Source organism: Dipodomys spectabilis, unplaced genomic scaffold (assembly GCF_019054845.1).
Source record: "Dipodomys spectabilis isolate Male_0828 unplaced genomic scaffold, ASM1905484v1 ptg000278l, whole genome shotgun sequence".
NCBI classification, from domain to species: Eukaryota; Metazoa; Chordata; class Mammalia; order Rodentia; family Heteromyidae; genus Dipodomys; species Dipodomys spectabilis.
The window spans coordinates 2030621-2052657 of record NW_024870955.1 but is presented as its reverse complement, the minus strand read 5'-3'; the positions used below and the strand labels follow the sequence as shown (position 1 = coordinate 2052657).

The 22037-nt window shown below is 36.3% G+C and overlaps 1 pseudogene; it reads right to left on the bottom strand.

Annotated features, from left to right (window-relative positions):
- Window positions 1-3915: 3915 nt before the first annotated feature.
- Window positions 3916-4028, bottom strand: LOC122126443 (annotated as a pseudogene).
- Between the last annotated feature and the right edge of the window lie 18009 nt (window positions 4029-22037).

Genomic DNA, 22037 nt, shown 5'->3' with positions numbered 1-22037 from the left:
ATATGGAATCAACCCTGATGCCCCTCAGTAGATGAATGGATCAAGAAAATGACACACACACACTCACATACACACATATACTATGCTTCCATCAGAAAAAAAGATACCACCTCATTTGTAAGGAAATGGAAGGTCTTGGAAAACATCATATTAAGTGAAATAAGCCAGACTTAAAGAAACATAGTTCCCATGGTTTTCCTTATTTGTAATGATTAGTTTACATCAAGGATAATCTCATGTATTTTAATTTGACAGGTTTTTCTATGTTGAGCGTGCAACATTATTGCTATATTGTTTGTTATCATTTCTGTAAACTGGCAGGTATATTGAAAGAATTACATTCATCTTATCCATTACTGAAAGGAGAACAACTAAAAGAGCAACCCCTACTAGGAAGAACAACTCCTACTTACTTAGCTTCATTCCTATGTAAGGCCATTGATGTCCCCTGTATCCTCATGTTGTACATTTCAACCATATACCTCATACTGTATATCTAGTATCTTCTACATTGTGAACAAAATGCCTGAGAAGTTCCACTTTGCTTTACTTTAAAACAAAAAATTCTGTCTTAATATTTGAGGTTTGTGTGTGTGTGTGTGTGTGTGTGTGTGTGTGTGTTTACAAAGATCAGAACACAACACTTTTCTTCATTTCGAATACATCTTTCAGGTCATTGTAAGTTGTGGCCAATGGGAGCAGTCTCTTGTTATTTTAAGGATGAAACAGAAAAAGGTATTTGTGCATGTACCACAGTTGCTTTATTATTCTGTAGTTGAACACTGTACATTGACTTATATCTTTGCTGCTCTTGTGAATAATGTGAATAACAATGAACTACAGATATATTTATGAGTTACCCAGAGAGAAATAATCACATGATTGGTGGGTCAGATGATATCTCAACTTTGGATTTCTTTAGAAACTTGCATACTACTTTCTACAATGAGAATATTAATCTGTTTTTTGACCAATAGTGTAGAAAATTTCCTTTTCTCCACACTCGCACCAACATTATTACCTTTTATTCAAAGGTAATAAAGGGCAGGTTTTAACTATCTGCAGTACCCTAGACTGGCCTTAGACTTAAATCCAACCTCCTAAATGCTTGGAATTACAAGCCTTTACCACCATAACTGGTTCCATTGATTTTTTGATGAGTTATAATAGTTATGAAGTTGTATCATAGAAATTTTGAGTTATATTTCTCTAATAACTTCTGCTCAAAATCCATTAAGGCAGCATAGATGTTGTGTTAAACATAAGTCTGTAAACCCACAGGCAATTTTCAGGGCTTTATGGAGAACATGTATATTCAGACCTTTTGTCCATTTTTAATCCAGTTTCTGGTTAATCTCATCTTTAATCTCGCTAAACCAGATCAATAATTAATTCGAGGTAGTAGAAAAGAAAAAAAATGCAGCAACTCCTAACATTTTTCAGTTTTCAATAACATGGTATTGCTTAAATCATTTTCTGTTAACAACTGACACTATATAACTCAATTTAGTTAGAACTGTTACAAGGCTGTAGTTTATTTATTTTACATTGATTGCTCTTTCCAAAGCCTGTTTGTCTAATTTCCCTTGGTTTGTTTCAGTCTCAAGTAGCTCAGATTTCAAACTGAAGAATAAATGGGAGGAAGCAAACAAAAAAAATTACAGTTCCTCTCATCCGATGATGCCTGTATAAGAATGAGGAAAGAGTTCATCCTTCTAAGGACCTATGATAGGACAACAAAAAAAGAATTTATTTTTCTATGTCTTCTTTATCTTTGCGATGTAACTTAAATGTTGTAAAACACATTATACTGCTCAGATACTTTTATGTTTTATCAGTTTTGCACATTTTTACACTATCAAGACATAAGATAACCAGTTTGATTTACAGCATGAGAAGTTATCCACCTAGCTTCCTTGGAAGCAGCATGATCAATAGATATTACTTCTGGTTGCTCACTACCTGTAATGGTTTCTGTACTACTTATCACATTCTATTTAGTATTTTAAAAAGACTGCTGGCTAAACTCAAAGCTCATTCCTAGAAGTTTATGTTAAGTATTTCACAAGTTTTATTCCCTTAATTGTTAATATAACATTTGCTATAATGCTAATGTTATTACCATTTTAGTGTTTGGAAAAATTGTAATTAAAGGCAGTAAGTGCATGGCCTAAAGACACACACAGTGAGGAAGGAAATGAGTCAAAGTTTCCGAAAGTCTTCCAGCAATACACAAAAGGTAGATAAAATCTCTCCATTCTATGACACTCTCAATTCAATATTCATATTGTCCAAGAAATAATAGCATACTAAATATTGCCCATGGTGATTGTTTTCTGTCACATTTGCCTTCAGCACAGATTGTGTTGGTGACATTGGGTTATCATGCACAGAACTGAGCTTATACATTGAGGTCCAAAGAGAGGCAAATATCTTCTGTCCCACAATTACAGTATCCTTTTTAAAAAGTACTAAAACTTTTCAATATAATCACCTACTGTCTTATAAGTATCCAAAAATAAAAAATCATAAATAATAACTCCAAAATGCTTTAAAATTGGAGATGCTAAAACATGCCCCTCTGAAGTAAATTTTCTTCTACTTTTAACGTTATTCTGAAAGCCTTTGCTGGTTTGTCATACCTATAATCCTAACTACTTGGGATATCTACTCAGGAGCCTGAGATCTGTGGATAAAAGTTGGAAGCAAATCAGGGCAAAATAAATTCATGAAATTATTTTTCAAAAATTTTAATGAACCTGCAAAGGGCCAAGAATGGAGATGTAGCTCATTTAGTAGCTCACCAATTTAGAGAGAAAAGGCCTAGCAAGACCTTGAAGCCCTGATTTCAAACTCTGAGCACACCAACACACATGCAAATGCTTGAGCACATGCGTGCATTCACACACATATTTATTCAAAATACCTTCATATCGGAGTTTTTCATGAATTTCTTTGCTAACGATATTATATGAGTAAAATAAAGGAAATAAACTCTTCCATCTCAGAACAATTTTACTTTCTTATTGTAAAAATACTGTACAGAGGAATAACACTTACATGTGCAAGGTAATGAGTACATTTCCTAACAAGTATTGTTACCTCCTCCTTTATTGTTTCCCTACCATCCCTTCCCTCCCACTTCCACAAGTCCATTAACCTCCTCCCTTTCCCCGCCTCAATTGTAAAGTTCACTTTACAACATAGTGTCTTGTGCATCTCATTGTTACAATGGGTCAACCTGTATCCCTATTTAAGGATTTTTTTTTCCTTCCCCTCAGAAAATTAGAGGAAAATATATACAAGAAATAGGCGCACCAACTTCAAATACAGTGAAAACAGGTGTTATAGCATGGGGGAGGAACATATAAAGAAACAAAAACAAAAACAACACACTGCACGTTATAAGTACATGAGAAACGATATCAAGAAAAAAAAAAAACCACTTGTGTCCCTAACTTGGGGTTCATTTCCCTTAACATAATCTTTTTTTTTTTTTTTAGCTTTTTGGTTTGTTTGTTTTGGTCGGTCGTGGGGCTTGAACTCTGGGCCTGGGTGCTGTCCCTCAGCTCTTCAGCTCAAGGCTAGTGCTCTACCACTTGAGCTACAGCGCCACTTCCGGCTTCCTGGTGGTTTATTTTAGATAGGAGTCTCATGGTCTCTCCTGCCGGGGCTGGCTTTGAACCGCGATCCTCAGATCTCAGCCTCTTGAGTAGCTAGGATTACAGGCGTGAGCCACCAGCGCCCGGCCCTTAACATAATCTTATCTGGTCATATACACATAACTTTTGACCTTTTCTGCTTATCCCAGACATATATTAGTTATTGAAAATTAGAGAAACCATGGGACCTATGTTTCTTTAGACTTGGCTTACTTCACTTAATAATTTTTTTTCCAAGTCTTTCCATTTCCTAACAAATTGGGCGATGGAATTCTTCAGGAATTTGCCTGTCATCTTTGGGCAGGGGCCATGCTAATCTTCTCTGTATCATTCCAATGTTAGTGTCTATGATGCTGAATTGAGCACAGAACATTTTTATATATAAATTGTAGTTGATTTTTTAAACTAGACAAATCAACAAAAAGTAAGTTTAAAAGAATTGTTGTGAAATTTGAGAACCATGTACTTCTTACATAAGTACACATTTAAGAATAAAGTCAAGATTTACATGTCAAAAACAAAATAAATCCAGATATTTGTTGTTCAAGAGATGTGTAGGAGGAGGAAATCAATTATTCTATACAAGGGACCTGTCATAATGAACACTGCAGCAATTGTTAAGGTTTGTTAAAAGTTTTAATGTTTTAAATATATTTACTTTTGGATATTTGCTTATATATGCCAAAACTGGGACTGTATGACAGGTCATAATACTTTTCTATAAAGTATTTAAGATTTATGGTAGCAGATAAATACTACTAAGTATGTACATTTCAGAGTTTATAGAAACTTTACTAATGAGAAGTTGCAAAGTCTTTGTGTAAAGGAGCAGAATAAAGAGTTGACTATGTTAACTACACAGTTTCTGTTAAAACTGTAGGCCTTCCTTACTTTATATGTTAGTGAGGAACAAATGATGATATAAGCCATATACAAATTATGAGATGAACTATAAATGGTAATCTTAGTGGGTGACTTTAAACACTACTCATAGCCTATAAAATTCTTGTTGAACATCATAATCTTAGCCAGTGTTAAATGTAAAGAAATATGACAATAATAAAATCTAATTTGTAGTACACTTCAAATACTGAAAACACTGGTAATTGTTTTGTTTTTTATTTTATTATTCGTTAATATTTAATTATTGGTTTTCTTTATTTGTAGCATTGTTTTCCTTGTTGTAATATAATAGAACTTTTTGTAAGTTGTCATGAGGAGGTACTTTGAGAAGGTTACTGGGATGGCCACATCGTTTTTTATAGGTGCGTGTGAATTTATAAAGAGGAAAATTAAGAACAAAATATGTATTTAAAAAATGATTAAGTAGAGTCTGATTCAGGAGTGTTGATAAATGTCCACACCTAAAATATTAGCCCTAGGCTGAAGCAGAGTTATTACAGAGTTGAGGTCACAAAAGTGAGAGACTGTGTTTTGTTTTGTTTTTTATTTTTATTTTGTTGGTCATGGGGCTGGAACTCTGGGGCCTGGGTGCTGTCCCTCAGCTCAAGGCTAGTGATACCACTTGAGCCACAGCACCACTTCCATCTTTTTCTGCTAATATGATGCTGAGAAATCAAACCCAAGGCCTCATGCATGCAAGGCAGGCACTCTACCATTGAGCCACCTTCCCAGTACCTGAAAGACTGGGTTTTAAAAAATCATCTAAAAAACATTTGCTTTCTGCTTTGGATTATATAATGAAATATATGAGTATTTTTGATGTTTTTGTGCATTGCCATACTTCTAAATTAATACTAACTTTACCCACTTTATCCTTGTCAAAGTCATGAAATATCTCTGGGAGTTTGCTTCTGTGAAGATTGTTTTTGCATTTATAATTTCTTCTGAGTTATTTTTATTTTTTATCAAAATCACTTTATATTTCATGTTGATGCGTATTTACTCAGAGACAGGGATATAGAGGATTTAGTTTACCAAGTGAACATTAAAATTAGAGCTCAACAATAAGACAAGATGTAAACATAAAGGGGATCCAAATAGGGAAAGAAGAAATAAAACTCTCCCTCTTTGCACATGACATGATCTTGTATTTAAAGAATCCCATAGACTCCACTACCAAATTACTCAAGCTGATTCAAAACTTTGGCAAAGTAGCACGATATAAAATTAACCCCCCAAAATCCATGGCTTTTCTGTATGCCAACAATGAGAAAAGTGTGGCTGAATTTAGAAAGTCCATTTGCAAAAGCCCCTCAAAAAATAAAATACCTAGGAATTAATTTAACCAAAGAAGTGAAGGACCTCTATGATGAAAACTTTAAAATCTTGAAAAAGGAAATCAAAACAGAACTTAGAAAATGGCAAAACCTCCCATGCTCCTGGATTGGAAAGATCAATATCGTGAAAATGGCAATACTTCCCAAGGCTATCTACAAATTCAATGCAATTCCTATCAAAATTCCAACCTCATTCTTCAAGGAAAAAGAAGAGGCAATCCAAAAATTCATGTGGAACAATAAAAGACCCCGAATAGCAAAAACGCTCCTCAATGGAAAGAACACTGCTGGTGGAATATCAATACCAAATTTCAAACTCTACTATAAAGCCATAGTAATCAAAACAGCTTGGTACGGGCATAAGAACAGACCTTAGGACCAATGGAATAGAATTGAAAACCCAGAAATGAACCTACAAACCTATAGCCAACTAATCTTTGATAAGGAAGCTAAAATAATAGAATGGAAGAAAGACAGCCTCTTCAGTAAATGGTGCTGGCAAAATTCGTTAACTACTTGTAGAAGACTAAAACTAGATCCTTATATATCACACTGCACCAGAATCAACTCCAAATGGATCAAAGATCTCGGAGTCAAAGCAAACACTCTGAAAACCTTACGGGATGGAATAGGAGAAACCCTAGGCCTCCTTGGCTCAGGCTGAAATTTTCTTAATATAGACCCGGAAACACAACAAATCAAAGAAAGGTTGGACAAATGGGATTGCATGAAATTGCAGAGCTTCTGCATGGCAAAGGACATAACTAGCCAGATCAATAGAGAACCTACGGATTGGGAGAAGATCTTCACTAGCCATACAATGGACAAGGGTCTCATATCTAAAATATACTTGGAACTCAAAAAATTAAATCCCCCAACAACAAATCCTCAAAGAAACAACTGCCCAATTAATAAGTGGGCTAAAGACTTGAAGCGAAACTTCTCTGAAGAAGAAAGAATGATGGCCAATAGACACATGAAGAAATGCTCAACCTCCCTAGCCATAAAAGAAATGCAAATCAAAACAACATTGAAATACCACCTCACCCCAGTTAGAATGGCTATAATCAAGAACTCTAACAACAACAGATGCTTGAGGGGATGTGGACAGAAGGGAACCTTACTTCATTGTTGGTGGGAGTGTAAACTTGTTCAACCACTTTGGAAAGTAATATGGAGGTTCCTCAAAAGACTCCACTTAGCGGGGGGGGGGGGGATTGGGTGGGGGGGGCAGGGGGAGGCTGGGAAGGGATGTGAAGGGTAAACAAAGGAGGAGGCTGCAATGCTTGATAAGAAATGTACTCATTATCTTGCCCATATAATTGTAACCCCTCTGTACAGTATGTTCACAAAAAATAAAAATAAAAATTTAAAAAAATAAAATAAAATAAAATTAGAGCTCAAAAATAAAAATCAGCTTCTTAAACTAAGGTTCAATGCCTTGCATCCTTGGATCAGCTAGAGGATCAATCCAGGCTTCAGACTTAAAGTGGGCAGCTGAGGGAGTTTAGTGGGTAGGACTTTTTGAATTCCCCTTTCAGGATATAAGATTTAAAACACACACATGCAAGCACATATTCATAACAAGTTTTTGTTTGGAGAAGTGCACATTATGGTGCTCCATAATGAAAATCATACATTACTTAATAGTGTTCTCAGACCTTTGTCCACATTCTCCCAATGGATTATCAGAAGCAGGTCCTTAGATCATTTTTCTTGGGTTCCTTAGGCCTAGAATTCTTATTCCCTATTTCAGCAGGTCTGTTGTGATTTCAGTTTTTGGTGCACGTAATCCTCCCTTTTGTAAGTTTCTTGTGCACCCTTCTCATATTTAACTCTCCCATTACTGGAGATTTCTCAACAATGGATTCCTCCAGCTGGCCCAGTTTTATTCTTGGGCCAGAGAATGAAAACACACATCGAGACTCAAGTTCTCTTTGTGCCTAAGACACACTCAGCCCAGAAAAATCCCCAACCAACCAGGTAGTATGCTCTAGTCCAATTTTTCCTCTCATGGGTGATGCATGACATTACTTTTTATTGAGGTGCTTCCTTGGACCCTTTCCTGAAATTGCTGATACACTTTCCATCCTTTACCACAACGGATGGTGTTTAACCCAACCTTGAGCTATCTCAACAACTCAGGATGTGTCTTCTCCTGAGGGTCTCCCTACATCCCCCTTGCATAACATGGATCCTGGACTAGTCCCCACATTGTTGGGAATACTCCCCTACTGTAACCCAATATCCCAAGAAAGACCACCAATTTGAAAGGAACTTAGCATGGCAATGTTTAGTTCTGTTAAAAAGCATGTTATTGACAGAAAGCAACCAGTATGAGTAGGAAGTCTGCCCAGATTATACCCCTAATGAGTTACTACTTCTGGTATTGATCACAAGTTGTGTTCACAATCTTGCTCTATTGGCTCTTTTGAAGCTCAGCTGGTTATTTTGAAAGGGGTTAACAATATCAGAGCAATCCACTAAACCAGGACACCCAGGCCAGAAATTGTTAGAAAATTCTTACTCAGTTTGTGCTTTATGAGTTAAACTATTCCTCAAGTCCCTAGAACGATTTTAGTAACAGGATATACTTTAGTTATATAGCTTTTTGGAAGATGATTATGCTTAGTCAATACTTTCCCTTAATTCCATCATTTTCAGAGAAAAAGATTATTCTAACTCCTACACAGTCCATTCCCAGACAGAATTTATTATAAGCAGCTCCCTTTTTGGAATGGAGGCTTATGAGCTTCCAGGTGAAAACACCTTATTTGCATATTGCCTTGGTTCCCTTAGGAAACTCGCCTCAGCAAGTGGTTATGAAACCAACAGCTATGTGTGGCTGCTTCATTATAAAGAACCTGTCTGTACTTGTGTTCCTACTGCTAATAGAAAGAGGAAAGTCTGCTCTGTGGAAGCACGTAGCTATGGATTTAAGCACGCTTACTGAACTCTGAGCACAGAGCACAGATTGAGCTGCAGGATTTTAAGAGCCATAGATGAATCAGTCAGATACCAGCTGCTTGGCTGACCACAGGGCACACTTTTGATGCCACATTTCTGAGGTAAAGCAGTTCTAAGCTGCCAAGACACTATGGTAAGAAGAAGCCTGAGGGGGAATTCTTGGTGGGAAGGAGAAGGTGAAAGTTTGGATTTAGGTTTTAGAAAATGCAAGCCACTTTCTGAATTGCTTGAGGCTGCGAGCAGATCATCATATTTTCTAGCTCTCTAGATGCAGAGTATGAGAACACTTCCCACATATCACACTCAATCCCTCCTGCCTAGCAGTCTTCAATTCCCTCTTACAGCAGTTAAGCAATTTTTAAGAAAGCAAAATTCAGCGAACCTGATCAGCTTGTGAAGAAAATATATCCTCTGGCTTTAGAATAGATCAATTTCTATCTCAGAATAAGAGGAAGAAAAGAAACCACACTCTACAGAATGTAACACCTTAAACATGCTAGTTTGCTGCATGAACTTTTCATTAGATTCATACAAGAAAAAAAAAGAAATCTGAGAATTTCTGGAGCCTTTGTTAGCCTAATATCAAGTTCTTGTTGTTTTATATTTGTTTGTTTGTTTTGTTTTTTCTTAATACTTCAGAGATTCTAGTTAGAAGAATTGAAAAAATACAGATATTAGCCTGGTTCAGATTAATCTGAAACCACAGCAACTAAGTTATCAAATTCTAAATCTAGTCTCAAAGCTGAAAGTCAAGGTTTCCCTCCCCACAACATCTTCAGAATAGCAGTATTGTCTAAGTCTCGGGTTTGTTTTCTTTAAAGAATTAGAAAGCAGAACAGTTTTTAAAGCAGTTTTTCTTCAAAGCGAAAAGAGAGCAGTGCAACAGTCTCTTCCTCAAAGCAAACACAAAGCAGTGAAACAGACTCCCCAGTGAAAAGAGGGACATAGTGTCTCATAATTGGTTTCCTAGTCTCAGAGGATGAGTATGGAATTTTTTCTTATTGGATGCCCCATCTCAGAGCACAAGCACAGAAAACACTTTTGATTGGATGGGAAGTAGAGGGACACTCCCTAGACCATAGTCAGAAAAAGCCATGTGTTAGCACCTAAAGCTTCATGTGAAAAGGGTGTGTAATATTTGCTGCATCATTCATCCTCACCATGTTGGAGCCAGTTCCAACCATTACCTTTTATCCATAACTACCCAGATGTAGTGATTTAACTCCCTCTGAGTGGCACATAACCACTTGTTACTCACAGGGCACTGTACATTGTAATGTCCCACCAACACTATGTTGACAGAGAAATTAGATTTCTAAATTGCTGTTTTGAAGAAGCAAAGCCCTCAGACTTAAACTTGCACACTTAACTTAAAATTTATTGTCTTTTTTCAATTCTATTAGCATTACCTACTTAAATAAGTGTATTTTTCATTTTGATATATCCACATAGGCATACAATGTACCATGATTATGCTTAACCCCTTCATAATTCTCTCCAAAGTTTTATTAATCATTTTAAGAATACAACATAGTAGTAATAAGTACATTTACAATATTGTACAATCTCAATGTCCACACTCTTTACATCCTCCAAGATTCAAATTCTTTATTCATTAAAACAATTTTCCACCTCTCCTCTGCTTCAAGGTATACATCAAGTATGATTTTGCTTCCCGTCTCTATCAATGACTGTTCTATGTAACTACTGATATAAGTAGAATCATGTAATACTTGATCTTTTTATGACTGGCTTATTTCACTTAGCAGTGTTCCAAAGTTTCATCCATAATATAGCATATGTCACAACATAATTCTTTTTTTTGGGGGGGGGGGTCCGGTCGTGGGGCCTGAACTCTGGGCCTGGGTGCTGTCCCTCAACTCTTCATCTCAAGGCTAGCACTCTACCACTTGAGCCACAGCGCCACTTCCGGCTTTTTTCTTTTTGCTTATGTGGTGCTGAGGAATCGAACCTAGAGCCTCATGCATGCAAGGCAAGCGCTCTACCACTGAGCCACCTTCCCAGCCCCATAATTCTTTTTAAAGTTGAAATAATATACCACTGTATGTTTAAACCACATTTGCTTTAGCTATTCATTTGTTGATGGCCACTGGAATGCCTCCATGTTTTGAGTATTGTACAAAATGACTATGAGTGTACAAGATCTCTTCCAGACCTTGCTTTTAGATGTTTAAAGTATATGCCCAGAAATGGAATCACTGGATCACATGAAAACTCTCTTTTCTTTCTTTTTTTTTAAATCTTTTTGTCATGGGTCTTGAACTCAGGGCCAAGTCACTGTCCCTGAACTTTCCCAAAACACAGATCCACTTCCACTTTTCTGCCCAGGCTGGCTATGAACCGTGATCCTTGGATTTCAGCCTCCTGTCCTGAGTGGTTAGGATTACAGGTATAAATAATCCTGTTTTTAATTGTTTGAAAAGATGCCATTCTGTTTCCCATAGAACGGTTCCAATTTTACCACACTTTTGGCAGTATTGTTACTTTATTTTTTGTAGTTATCCTACCTAATTCATATGAAGTGGTAATTTTCTTCATTATTTTGACTTACACTTTCATAGTGATTAGTGATGTTAAACACCTTCTTCGTGGGCTTGTTAACACTTTGTCTTCTCTGGAGAAACATCTTAGTTCTTTGCACATTGTAAAGTCAGGTTGTGTGTCTTTGCAATGATGTTTTTTATATATTCTTGATGTGAACCACTTATCAAATATATACGTGCAATAACTTTATCCCATTCTGTGTTGCTTTTTTGGACACTGTTGATTGCAACCTTTGGTGCATTCTGATTTATGTTTTCCTATAATGAATGACCCTTCATTGATGTCAGTTTCCAGTATGTCTTCAGGTCCTGTAACTATGAACCATCATATTGATTTGGATTCCTGCTATGGTAACAGTGAAGTAAAGCTACATAATTATGCTCTGGTCACCTACCTACTGCCACTTTTGTATCTCTCCCCATTAGCTTTTCGTAAAGGCCTTGGGACATATCCACAACTTATTTGGTCCTTAAAAACCTGTAGAATTACAGGCCTTAAATTTAGTTTTAATGGAAATATGTGACGTCCAATTTCTTTTTTTTCCTTTTTGTACATTTTTGATTGTAAGAATACTGTACAAAGGGGTTACAGTTACGTGACAAGGTAATGAGTACATTTCCTATCAAGCATTTTTGCCTCCTCCGGGCAAATAAGATGAAAATTGAGAGCTTCGTAACATAGAAGCACACCAAAACTCTAGGTATATATTTTTCTTCATATGAGTATTTAGAATGGTGTGATGCTAGAGATTTAACCTACTTGCAAGTTAATAATGAACTTGTCACACTTTAATGGATGCTAGACGATTTATGATGCTCTTGGGTCAGAGACAAAAAGGACTTAATTTTTACAGTAATAGTGAAAGCCAGTGAGATATGTGTGTATGTGTATATTTATATATTACAAGTGTAGCTCCCATCCCTCAGTGCCACTGAGTGAAGTAAAGATAGCCATGTGAAGCCTATACAAACAATGGGTTCTGAGTTTGAGCAATTTCCATCTTTCTAATGAGCAATAGGCATGCTTGAACTTTACTCGGGAGAATGACAATAGCTTAGAAAAAGCTTGCAAATATACTATGGAATATAGTGCAGCTAGTGTTCACTTGAAGATATGCAAACACTTGAGTCTGCCATGGAATTGTTTTTTTCTTTTGTTTCTTGAATGTTCCTAGCTACTAAGACCAATATATATATTTCTCCTAATAAACGTTTAGCTCCCCTTAAAAAGGAGGCATGACAATTTGTTGAGAATACTTATTATTTTTCTAGCCCTAACCCCTCAGTCCTATCTAGAATACAATTCAACAAAATAAATAGATGGAATTCAAATTTAACACATCTAGAAGCTTTTTTCTTAGAGGCATTTCTTAATGTAGGTGTGGAAGAAATTAAGGAAAAAATAGGCCCACAAATATATATTAGGAAGATATTCTATGTATTTTAACAGTAATAAAAGATTACATTTCTGTTTTTTAGTGTGTGAATATTTACAGAGTATGTACAGAGTGCCAACGTTTATGCCAGGGCCTATCATGGAATAGAATGTAGCAAATTTTCTCTATATTGTTTGTATATTTATAGAATTCACCTGTCTGACTTCTCTCCCATTTTGATAAAATAGAGCACCTGTTTGATTGAAATACAATCATTATTTTTCTACCTTCAGGATTCCACACACTTTGCTGTCTACTAAATATAGAAAAGATTCATGCATAACCCTCATCTTCAAGGAGCAATTTTCAGTATCCCAAGTAGCTTGTGTTTATCTCCCACCCCTTTCCTCCCAGCTGTCAATCTAGGTGAGTGATGGCTGAATTCTATAAGACAGGAAAACTCAGATAATTCACAGGCATTCAGTTAGTATCTAATGGAAAATTCTTCACTTGGATTATATTTTATCATCATCTTTGTGAGAACTTCAGCTTCCTTATTTGGAAACTGAGCTGTTCAGTTAAAAGTGAGTAGATGAATCTTATTATTTAAAATTTCATTTAACTAAAATTGGAAGAATTAATTTTTCAGACACTATTCACATTTAAGATTCATTAGCCACATATAGCCAGTGGCTAGTCTGTTAGACAATGCATATATAGAATATTTCCATTATCACAGATGTTTCTGTTAGAACTGTTTTAGAGCATGTTTTAGTTTGTTAAGGCATGGTCCATGTTCATAAACTATATATGCTCCGTAGGTGGTACTCAGACTGAAGATCCAACCAGAAAGGCTAGACACCCATGAAGTTAAGATATAGGTATAAATTGTTCTACATAGGCACACTTATTTGTGAGGAGGAAGAGGATCAAACAGTCAACGTCAGCAGAATCAACCCTCTCAACTCCAGGAAAGAATAGGTAAAAATTTTAGCAGTTCTTTGCAGCTTTGCTTCTGTGATTGAAATTGACTGTGGTATTCTCAATGGTGATTTTGTTGGAAAATATAAATGTGTAATTATCACATTAGCTCAGTGAAGAATTAGAGTTTGTGCTTTGTAAATGTAATTTGATATTTATATGTGACATTTCAATTTCTCCTGGTATCAATACACCACAAATATCTTTATATGGTTTCTGAGTTGTTTCTTTCGTTAATTTTGTTGTTCTTACAGCAGACATTTTAGAAATTAGTGGAAAAGTTAAGACTTTCTTGTGTTTTGCAATCCCATTATTTCTCCGTAAGCTTAATAAAAAATGAGAATCTAAGAACTATGTGAAGAAATTGTATTTCCAATCACCTGTTCACTTTCATTAATTACTAGACCAAAGGGAACTGGCTCCCCAGAATCTCACCCTCAGAATTCAAGAATGAGGTGGGAATAAAGCAAGGAAAGAGAGACATAGTAATTTGCACTGAAGTTACTGTGCTGTCACAATGAACACTTGTTCTCATGCAATCTTTTTGAATCCCACAGTTAGCTTTTTTGTGGTTTTTATTAGTATGACAAAGATGACTGACTTTCCCAGATTTACAGTTGGAAGTGTGTGGGACACATTCCTTTATCTATGGAATCTTCCTTAAAATTGTGCATCATTCACTTTGGGTCTCAGTGGCTTTTCCATCCTTGTCACAAGTATGTATTTCTACAAATGGAGACGTTGGTTCATCATTTGTCTTTAAATGATTAAATTATGTGGATTTGCTATAGAAGGAAGGTATTATGGGTAGGAACCTTTGGTCCATGTTGACATTTCTTTATGGAATTCTTTTACGGTCCTTACTCATGGACTCATGTGTAAGTAATTCTCCCCATATTCCACTATATTCCAGTAGAGTGGGGCAACGCATTAGAAATTTAAAACATGCCTATAACTCTTTTAAAGTATACTTTTAAATATAATGATATAAATAAAAGCTTTTGTTTTGTTTTTATTTTTTATTTTAATATTATTGTCAAGGTGATGTACAGAGGGGTTACAGTTACATAAGTAAGGTAGTGATAACATTTCTTATATAACTTGTTACCCTCTCCCTCATTTTTCTTCCTCTTTCCTTCATTCTCTCAATCCCTCCAAAGTTGTACAGATCATTTCCAACATATTGTTACATTTGATTTCCTTTAATTAAATGTTTGTGATGTTCCCATCCTTGAACTCCACAATGTAAACACTGGAACACCACGGTTAGACCCCTCTGCCATGCATATATGCATATGCATATTTTCCTAAAATTTGGGGTCATATATTTGTTTGATTATTCATTTGTTTATTGCCCAAACTGGAGCTTGAATCCAGGGCCAACACACTGTTCTCTGCTTTTTTTTTTCCCACAGCACTAGCCACAGGCCCATTTCTGTCATTTTGGTGGTTAAATGGATATTCCTCTGAGGGCTGGCTTTGAACCATAATATTCAAATCTCACCCTTGTGAGTAGGTAAGATACAGGTGTGAGCCTACTTTATAAGTTGACTTTTCATCTCATTATATCATTCATATATTTCCTATCCTTAGAAATTTCATACTGTTCTAAGAACATCACTTACAATGATTGCATGGGAGTCCAGTGCTTATAAATTCCATAATTAATTAAACTGTCCCTAACACTGAAAATTTTGTTGTCTCCAAAATATTAAATGCATCATTAAAGTTCATTTGGATTTTTCATTCTAGTATTTATTTTTTATAATTAGATAAGTATCTGCTAGTTGTTAGAAAGAACCAAATACAAAATTTCTTGTTACATAATGATCTATATTAACTTGGCTCATCTAAAACAGTACGTTACTCCTCCCCATAAAGTTTATATTTTTCCCAGCATGCAGTTCCAGTTTTGTAACTTTTACACACCTTACCCATTATAATGCTTTTGTCGAAAATCCCTCTTGCTATCATCCAGTTTTTGTAAAAACATTTTCCATGTATTTCATTAATAGGAAGGCATATTTAACTAAAACCAACTCAACATCATCATTTCCACCTGTATTAGCATTTTAGCCTGGATCAGAACTTGATTTTAACAATATTTTATTTTAATGGAAGAATCAGAGTATCAAACGGAAGGCTGAGGGTTCCCTTATGAACAAATTTTATCATTCATTGCTTATTTTTGTTTTTGAATTTGAAAGTTAAAGATTAATAGCTCACATATCCTCTGTTGTCACTGCATTTGATTCCAGTTCTCTACATCATGTATATACATTTTTCTAATTTGGGAAGGGGAAGGGAAACAACAAAATGCTGAAACAAGGATACAGGTTGACCAATTGTAACAATGAGAAGTACAATAAACTAAGTTGAAAACTAACTTCACAACTTCAGGGTAGGGGGAAGGAGGAGTTGGGGAAGTAAGGAGGGAAGGGAATGTAGGGGGAAAACAGAGGATGGGGTAACAATGCTCGGCAGGAAATGTACTCATTACCATGCTGTAACTGAACCCTGTAACCCCTCTATACAGTTTCTTTACAATAAAAATATTTTTAAAAAGATTACCAGCTAATATTTCCATGGTTAACTTGCTATGCACCTTAAATGCTTCATACAGCTGAAAATGGGAAACCAAAAAGAAAGCAACTTTCAATATATATATATTGCTGTAACACTGAGATGCCAAATCCAGTGCCAAGTGCACAAGAACCCAGAGTACAGTCATTAATCTCTAGAATTCTGAGTTGTTTTCTTTTGCTGGAAATCTCTTTAGTGTATTATGCACAATATGCAGAAATATCCTGAAAAAATATTCATGGATAAAAACAATTCTACACGATCAGGAAAATTTGCACCATGTCAAAAAGTGGAAAATAAGACGAGAAAAATTCTATTCCTGTTTATATAAAAGGTAGGATTGGACATGGATCTACCAGTAGACTGAAGAAGAGAAACAGTTATTTAAGTGAGTCGTTATTATAAATGTAATAATATAATGATATACATGGTAAAATAGAACCTGATGATGAGCCATGAACTCTGCCTGGGGAGTTCAAGAAAATCTTTATTGCTCAGTATCTTGATACATAGGAAGGGAGAAAACAAATATTCTGTAAAATGAAGAAAATCTTATGAAGTGCAGTAATCTCTAAATATTATGATCAAGGAGCGTAAAGTATCAGGAACAAGGTACCAGTTAATTGAAGAGTGAAATTGGAGCGATTGAAATGACCATATTGATTGGTATTATGGAACTTCCTTAATATGCACAGGGCCCTGGGTTCAATCCCCAGCACTAAAAAGGAAGGAAGGAAAGAAACCAAGAAAGATTTGCAAGGTGGGGTCTATAGTTCTCTTTCTTTGATGAGTCCCTGCCTGGTTTTGGGTTGAGGGTTATGATGGCTTCATAGAATGAGTTCGGTTGTGAACTTTCTCGTTCAATTTCATTGAAGAGTTGGAGGAGTATTTGTGTGAGCTGTGCTTTGAATTCCTTGTAGAAATCTGCTGTAAAACCATCTGGTCCTGGGCTTTTCTTAGATGGGAGGACTCTAATTGCTGTTTCTACGTCAATACTTGATATGGGCCTGTTAAAATGATTTAACTCATCTTGGTTTAGTTTCAGCATGTCAATATTTGCTAGGAAGGTCCATTTCTGCCATGTTCTCAAATTTATTAGTATAAAGTTTTGAGAAGTATTCCCTTATAATGTTCTGAATCTTGGTTGTTTCTCCGGTGATGTTTCTATTCTAATCTCTGAGTTTATTTTTTTGGGTTGTACTCTTCTTTTTCTGATAAGGTTTGCTAAGCGTCTGTCAATTTTGTTAATTTTTTAGAAGAACCAACTCAATTTTGTTGATACCTTCTATGGTTTCTTGTGGATTCTAATTCATTTAATTCTGATTTAATTTTAATTATTTCTTTCCTTCTACTGGATTGGGGTTTATATTGGTGCTCTTATTTAAGGAGGGTCAGATGCCTTATTAAACTGTTGGTTTCAGATCTTTCCACTTTGTTGATGTAGGAACTCAGAGCTATAAAATTGCCCCTGAGTACTGCCTTTGCTGTGTCCCAGAGGAGCTGGTAATTTGTGTGTTCATTTTTGTCGAATATCATGAACATTTGAATTTCCTTTCTAATATCTTCCATGACCCACTCATGATTCAGCAGTGTGTTGTTCAGCCTCCATGTGTTACAGGACTTTCTTTGGTGGCTTTTGGTGGTGAGTTCTAATTTTATTCCCTTGTAGTCTGAGAGGTATAAGTTCAATGCTTTTGAATTTGGACAAGTTTACTTTGTGGCCTAAAATGTGGACTATTTTGGAAAATGTTCCATGTGTTGCTGAGAAAAACGTGTATTCTTATGCTGCTGGGTGAAATATTCAGTAGATGTCTGTTAAAACTGGTTGATCTATGCAGTTGTTTAGATCTGCGATTTCTCGAGTTGATCTATCTAGTGGGGAAATTGGTGTGTTAAAGTCCCCAACAATTAATGTCTTTGGATCTATGTGGGATATGAGGAAAAGTAGTGTTTCTTGGATAAATTTGGGTGCTCCTTTGTTTGGTAAATAGGTATTTACAATTGTAATCTTCTCATGGAGGAGAGGTCCCTTAATTATTAGTATGTAGTGACCTTCTTTATCACTTCTTACTAATTTTAATTTGAAGTCTATTTTACCTGATATTAGGATTGCAACTCCCACCTGTTTATGGGGGCCGTTTGCTTTGGTTCCAGCCTTTCATGTTGAAAATGTTGTTTTTATGGGCAAGATGTGACTCCTGCAGGGAATAGATAGAAGGATCTTGCTTTTTAATCCAACTGGGCAGTCTATGTTGCTTAATTGGAGAGTTAAGTCCGTTAATGTTGACAGATAGGACTGAGAGGTATTTGGGAATTTCTGCCATTTTGTGCACCTTCTTGGGGGCTGCAGCAACTGGGTTCTTCCTATGGTTCTTGGATGCTCAGTTTGGGTGTGATTTCTTGGCCTTTATTGTGGTCTTGTTGGTTTTCTCTGTGTAGAAAATCATTAAGAATCTTTTGTAGGGCTGGTTTGGTGGATATATATTGTTTCAGTTGTTCTTTGGTATGGAAGGTTTTTAGTTTACCTTCGGTTATGAAGGAGAGTAAACTGGGTACAGTATTCTTGGTTGATAGTTGTTTGTCTGTAGTGCATGGCATACATCATTCCAGGTTCTTCTTGCTTTCATTGTCTTTGATGAGAAATTTGAGGTGATTCTAATTGGTTTCCCCTTATAGGTGATTCATCTTTTCTCCTTGACAGCTTTAAGGATCTTTTCATTGGTCTGAATTGATCCATTGTGGATTATAATGTGACAGTGGGATGTCCTATTCTGGTCTGGTCTATTTGGAGTCCTAAAACTTATTGTATCTGAATAAGTCTATCTTTCTTCATGTTTGGGAAGTTCTCGGCTAGGATCCTGTTAAACAAATTTCCTAGACCATTAATTTGTTTTTAAGTGCTCCTCTACACCCATTATCCTCAGATTAGGCCTTCTGATGGTGTCTTCCAAATGTTGAATAGATCTATTATATTTCTTGGATTTGTCTTGGATGGTTATATGTTTTTTCTCTATAATATCCAGACTGTCTTCAATCCCGGAGATTCAATCTTCTGCAAGTTCTAACCTACTATCAAGACTTTCTACTTTGTTTTTTTTTCTTTTATTTCTAGTTGGTCAGCATTGATGGCTTCAAATTATTTGTTGGAGCTTTGTTTTAGATCTTGTATGGACTTCTTTACTTCCTTAATTCGGTGTTCAGTGTTTATTCTCAAATCACTTAATTGATTGGTTATGGTTTCCTTGGACTCCCATTCCTTCTTCTGGGTTAGATTCAGTATTCCCTTTGTGGACTCCTTGAGTTCTTTTAGTTCACCACTTATGGATTCCATGAATGCCTTAATTATCTTTGTGTATTCTCATCCTGGTCTCTCAATTCCTGTATTACTCTTTGATTAGCTTCCTCCCGTTCATGCGATTCCTGTAGCTCTCTTTGACTGATCTCAGCCTGCTCACACCATTCCTTTATTTCTGTTTGAGTGCTCTCAAGCTGCTCACGCAATTCTGTATCAATCTTTGATACAGATGCTCATGATATTCCTATATTGGCCTTTTTTTGCCTCCTTTCTCTCCCTATCATGCTCATACTGAGTCCTTTGCAGGTTTTCAATCTTTTCATTTACCATGTTTACCAGTAGTGTTTGTAGAGCTAATTGGGAATTCTCCTCTGGATTATTATCTGTTCTGTCTACGGATTATCATGAGTGGGAGTTGAGATACCCAGACTTGCCATTTTTCTTGTGTTTTTCCTGATTGCTCTGCCCATTTGGGATGAAAGTAACACCAGTTTTGTGCTAGATCACTATCTTAAGGTAAGCATCAACCAGCGTCTGTAGTTGCTCAGTCAAAGTCTGCAGATACACTCTAGTTCAACGGATATATCTATTCAACATCAAACAACTATGTATTAATGGGTTATGAACCACAAAGAAGATTTTGGCAAACTAGAAATTATTAGGTTTGGAGAGATGTGGGTAAAAATAGGGATAGAAGGATATGTAAAGGCAGAGGGTGAGTTAACTTAACTAATTCTTAATCTCAAAGTGGGAACTAGGTTGGATAGAATGATAGTAGAGAGAGAGAAAAGAAAAGAAGATAAAGATATAAAAAGACAAAAATAGAAGAACAAATATTAAAAATTAAAAAGTGAAACACTTAAAAACTTAAAAATTATTCAAATTTAAAAGCGTAATATTCAGAGAAGAATGTGGATAGGATAAGATAAGGGTAGGGATGAAAAGGAGATGTGCGAAACTTTAAAAATGCTTAAAATATTATATAGATATAAAGAGGTAGTACTATTATTAAGTAATTTAAGTCTAAAAGGTTTTGAATTGAGTAATACATTTCTGGATTAAATGTGTACACAATGGGGGATAAGATCTAATAATCAACTACGGGTATATCTGAGGATGAGCAGAAGAGCAATTAAGTCATGCAAAGAATAAAAGAGAAGAAAAGGTTCAAAGAATGAGAAGGAAAGAAAAAAAGATCAAAAGGTCAGTAGCGCTAAACAAAAAAGAAAAAAAGCACACACTTATACCCTTAAAATAAAAATTATAAGAGGAAGAAAAAAGTTAATAGAAAACAATTTTTTTTCAAAAAAAAGTTCAATATTAAAAATTTTTAAAAAGTGTTAGAAAAAATTTTTAATAAAAGGTACAAAAAAGTTCTTTGATTTTTTTGCGGGGGATGGGAAGATCCTATATCTTCCTTGTGTCCTTAACCTGTCTCTAGTTGGAGTCTCTGGTCTGCTTGTGGTGTTTGAATTTGCTGTGGCTTGGTTGGTTTTTTTAAGTCGGTTAGTATGAGCACGCAGAAAAATGCTCTGCTTACCCAGGATTTTTTGATCCTCCTCCCAGAGGGAGATCTGCTTTGAGTATCACAAAAGAGGGAGATGGCTGTTTACTTTAGAGATGCTGTGTTGAGGCTAGGTTCTGGGTAGAGTTGAGGCTTTTCAGCACATAGTAGCTTTTCCCTGAGGGGCTAGCTTCTGAGTCACTCACAGAGCCCAGCCGGGAGCCTTTTTCAGGATTTATGTTTACTGTATTTCAATTGATTTTCAAAGCTGCTGTAGGGAGGGACAGCCTCTGTCTCTGTGTAATCAGCGAAGAAATCCACTCCTGGGGCTTGCGCCCTGTTCTGGATGACTTTTCCCTGGGTGGAGCTGAGCCTAGCAGGTCAGATTAGGTTCCTGTGACCTACTAAATTACTCTTGTTTTCTTCCAATGCCTGAGTTAGAGCTAGCTGCTCAGCCAGGCCTTTGTCAGTATCAAAGATGGAGATCTCTGGTAGTGGCGAGGGGAGGGGTGGCCTTCCTTCCTCTGAACCCTGAGAAGGAGTGAGGATGTCAGGCTTCTACTCACGCCGGAATCTTGGTTCTTGTGTCGTCTCTGGTCGGCGAGCAAACTTCAGGATGAAGATGTCTGTTCCTTGTCAGTTCTTGCTGGTGTTGAGTAGAATCCGCTCACCTGCCGCCTCTAGGGCCTTCATCCTGGACTCTCTTTGTTGCCGGTATGGTGGCTATAGCTGCCGCCGCTGCCGCCTCAGCAGCTGCCACCTCAGCTACAGCAGCTGGCAAGTGCTCAGATCTGTCTCCTTGCCTGGATTTTCTCTCTCTGGCCTAACTCTCTGTCCTACTTGGTGTGATTATCTGGCTTAGGAC